This window comes from Amblyomma maculatum, chromosome 11 (genome assembly GCF_055883805.1).
Source record: "Amblyomma maculatum isolate TAMU_Amacu chromosome 11, ASM5588380v1, whole genome shotgun sequence".
NCBI lineage: Eukaryota > Metazoa > Arthropoda > Arachnida > Ixodida > Ixodidae > Amblyomma > Amblyomma maculatum.
The window spans coordinates 30817148-30822006 of NC_139354.1; positions in this window are offsets into that span (position 1 = coordinate 30817148).

Genomic DNA, 4859 nt, shown 5'->3' on the forward strand with positions numbered 1-4859 from the left:
GGACTAATAATGCATCCGCATTCAGATTGCTTTTTTTTTTTACATTTCAGCGAGACCGTTTATTCTGGCGAAGAGGCGGAGTCTTGAGAGACTTTTCTGGCCACGTAGAAAGTCTATGTTCTGACATTATTGTGACAGCGCTAAGGATCCGGTTGGTGGAATAGTCGGCGCAGTAGGTCTGCGTGCTAAGAAACTTAGGATTGGTTTTACAGTGTCAATTCACATCGCATAAAATTCGAAGCGATTAAAACACCATGTAAATTGCGATTGTATGGTTTTAATATAATTGATATGCAGATATAATGTGCATGAATTTAAATATACTCGCTGATCAGAATATAGCTACAATTACATATGAATGGTTTGTTTTATGTCTTATGGAGTTTAACGCCATAAATGAACAAATGTTATGAGGGACACTGCAGTCATTGTTCCAGGTACTTTCAACCGCCTCAATTCTGTAACAAGCTCTGACATTACAATGTACAAGATAGCGTTGTTCCCGTCGCGTACGTTGAAACGCGCTGCCCACGCTCTCTGGAGTCGGACTTCGTTCTTACTGCTCGGTAGCCGAGCGTCTTAAGGACTTATCGAGCGCGGTAGGCAGCCGAGAATAAAACCCGTGACCTTAGAATCTAGAGTCACACACGCTGTTACTAGGACAATGAAGGAAGTTTTGAATATAGAAATATAGCAACGCTGACAGGCTCCTGGCATTAGTTAACCAGGCCACATCCGCCGAACGCAGTCACACCAGCATCCGGCTATAACTCTTTTCGCGCATCAAAATATTGGTAGACACCCATGTATCAAGTAAAGACTTACATACCGGAGGTCGATCTAGCAAGCCATATGCCCTTGGCATCAAAGTGCAATGCTCTGTGAATACAGATTTCGTTGAATGTGGCGGCTCACTGCTGCAATTTATCATGCCGTTCTTTGCCAGGAAATGAGCACAAAAACATCGCATAGAGCCGTAAAGCCATCTGCTCTAGACAAACATCTTATAGTGTCAAGCAAGATGTCGCACTCCTTTTTGAACGTCTGATGTGTGATGTCCCCAGAAAAAGTAGCAGCACGATAAAACAAAAAGTAAATGTTACTAGTTTTCTGCTCATCACACAGAGGAGTGTTGATTAATATCTAAACGTTCACTTACCACCCAAGCCCTGTTGTGGCAGGTAATGTCGACACATGGAGTTCGGAATGATAATCATGGTGGCCGATTGAATCATTTCAGTTGCATTCGTTTTGATACACTGCATGTAGTAAAGATGGGCGATGTGAGGCTACCCATGAATCAGTAGCAAATACAATGTCCCAATTAGAAACGTTGTTATTCATATTATCCAGAAGAGATTACGTATTCCAGCGGAAAAAAAAAACAATGATGAAATGAAATGTGACCATAACTTCCTTAGGAAATCCCACAAAGGCCTTTCTTGTGTACAGTAAGGGGCGGTAAAATAGTAATATTAATAATAATAATAATAATAATTGGTTCACAGAAAGGGAAAGGCGCAGTATCCGTCACACTTGCTCTGTGGACACCTGAACCGCGCATAAGGGAAAGGAGGAAGGTGGGAGTGAAAATGGAAAGAGAGAAAGGGAGCCGTAGTGGAGGGCTACGGAGTAATTTCGACCACCTGGGGATCTTTAACGTGCGCTGAGATCGAACAGCACACAGACGCCACTTCGTTTCGCCTCCATCGAAACGCAGCCGCCAAGGTCGGGTTCGAACCCGGGAACTCCGGCACAGTAAAATAGGCAAATGAGCATTTAGTGAAGTTCCAATTAAAAAATGGATACATTGTTGATTATAAATAAAAAAAACTGTAAAATATTTTTTCAGTCAAATATTTGCTTAAGGCTGCCTGCAGCAAACTTTAGATCGGCAAATGAACTCTTTTAGCTCATAGGATCTAGTGAAATTGCGACACGATGATTGCAAGAATTGCATTAATCTCCTACACGTTTTTCAATGCAGCAGTACATAAGTAGTCTTCGCACCCAAACATGTTACAACCCTGTGCTCATAAAAGAATTGACTATGATGCCTAACTATGGTGGCTAGCCTAACGGGCAAGATTTCAATATTTCATTTAAGATCACATATGCGAAACTGATGCATAGGAACCCCCAAAGGTTGTAAGGCTTCTGAGTTTCATTGATTGCCGCGTAAACACATTTTACTTTTAAGACCAAGCCATAGCCACTTTGATTTACAGCTATTCAGAGCCCCAACCAAACGAACATATATTGACAATACTAAAACCAACCCGAGCTAATGCTTTGAGAAGGCCATCATCACCATCATAATTATCCGGACTACACCCAGTGCAAGTCGAAGGCCTTTCCTATGCTCCTCCAATTAAACCGATTCTGTGCTCGCAGCATCCAGTTGACCCCTGCAATATTCGTATTTTCATCCGACCACCCAACCTTCTGCCACCCCCAGATACGCTTTTCTTCCTTTTGGATGGAATTTGTTACAATTATCAATCATTGGTTCCCCTTCCTGCGCAATACATGTTCTGCCCATGCCGATTTATTTCACTTGATTTCTACTGGAACGTGAATTTCTAATATTGACCTTACATTATTTTCCCTTCCTACATACGTGAAGCAAAACGTCCTGAGCTTTTGATCACACTATCACATAAGGTCTATGATATAAAGCAAGCAATAAAGGTGACCGCAGACACCCCTGTAAATCACAGGTGTTTTCAGGGAGATATGTTCGCTATACTTTGCTCAAAACAGCCTTCCAGTGAACACTTCATAACATAGTAGTCATGTGCACTTGACGATTGTCCATCGATGGTGAGAAAAGTGAGAATTAAACTAGTCTATGCTTAATCGCCTATCATCGTTTCTCAAAGTTCATTATGATGGTTATGTGGCGCCAGGCGTACACATGACTAAGAACTACCTCCCAGTTTTCTCTGTCAGTTATGTGACCGCGTGAAAGAAAAAAAAAAGTATGGCAACAGTTCAATCGTGGTTGGACGGAGTTCTGCGAGCGGTAGCTCTGTTTTGCATTGTTTTACTTTCCTTAGCTGTTTTTTCTAGGTCTTGATCGATTGGGTTTAAGTTCGTCCCAAAGCGAGTCACGTTGTGAGAGGCGCAGGTATTGGAGGGCTCCGAAAACATCAACAATCTGGTGTTCTTCAACGTTCATTAAAATTGTACACGGGCACCATGCTTTTAGCCTCCATCGAAAGACTGCCGCTGCGATGGGGGGTCGATGTCCCATCCCTGGGCACACTAGCCCAAACCTCTAAACACTGAACCACCATGGCGGTGCTTTTTTCCCCAAAATATCAGAATGCTTTAGGATAAATATCAATTTTTATTGAGAATTTACTAAGGAAAAGTTTTTAATTGCGACATGCAAATTGCATAGTATGGTCGTATCGATATAAGCTATCTAATAAATATGGCGCTAAGCTGTAACAAAAATTTCAGGTTTTAATAACAAATAATTGCCGACCAAAGGGCAGCTCGGTGATTATTTATTTATTTATTTATTTATTTATTTATTTATTTATTTATTTATTTATTTATTTATTTATTTATTTATTTATTTATTTATTTATTTATTTATTTATTTATTTATTGTACCCTCAGGGCCAAAGGCATTACAGAGGGGAGTGGGTTAATTAGGATACAGAACAATGCATTTAATACAGTGAAAACAAGTAGTACAAAATAAAATTCCTCCAGAATAAAACAAACAATTCACAAAGCGTAAATAACATAAAATCAATGTATACAACTTAGTGGAAACAGATATAACATATGATCAAATTCCTTCAGAATAACAATCGTGAAAGGTTTTGTTATCTGAAATGGCTGCAATATCGGGGGGAAGGCGGTTCCATTCCACAGATGTGCGGGGTTGGTTGGTTGGTTCACAGGAAGGGAAAGGCGCAGTATCTGTCACACTTGCTCTGTGGACACCTGAACCGCGCCGTAAGGGAAGGGATGAAGGTGGGAGTGAAAGTGGATAGAGAGAAAGGGGGGCCGTAGTGGAGGGCTACGGAGTAATTTCGACCACCTGGGGATCTTTAACGTGCGCTGACATCGCACAGCACACGGACGCCACTTCGTTTCGCCTCCATCGAAACGCAGCCGCCGAGGCCGGGATTCGATCCCGGGAACTCCGGCACAGTAGTAGGGCGTCTTACCACTGCACCACCCCGGCGGGGCATAGATGTGCGGGGAAGATATGACTGAAAAGAAGATTTGGTGTGGCATGTTCGGATGCCATACCAAATCTTCTTTTCAGTTTACTTCGAAGAACGCAGAGAGGCCTGCGTTCTTCGCAAAAAACGCTGGAGCTGCTGGAGCTCGCAAAAAACGGCGCCTGCATTTCACAGCCCTTCTCGCAGGTTAGGGATAAGGACCATCGCTGGAGCAGTGTTGACCCGCATCTCCATTCGCCATGCCGGGTGTTCTGATCACCCTGCCAAGTTGCTGCTTCATTTTGATTTAAAAAGGAGCTTTACGGGCCTTATGATCATAAAAGCCTTCGGCGATGAAGCTACTCAGACAGTACCGAAACGCAGCTGCTTTCGGCAGCAGAACGAAGCCCGTGGGTGCATGTGGAAAAGAAGAGAACCATGCAAACAGGAGGAGTAGCGGCGGGACTTTCAGGTCATTGTTCGAAGCTCACGCCATGGACCTCCTCTACGCGCTTGCTTCGCAATAGTGGTTAGGGATTTCCCACAGTGCCTGTGTGTACCTTATTGCATTCGATCATGTGCGATTACACGCATGGCAAATCGGACCGGCTGCATTGACTTCAGAAATGATTACCACTGAATGCTACCGTGCAACTTGCCGTGTTCAATATC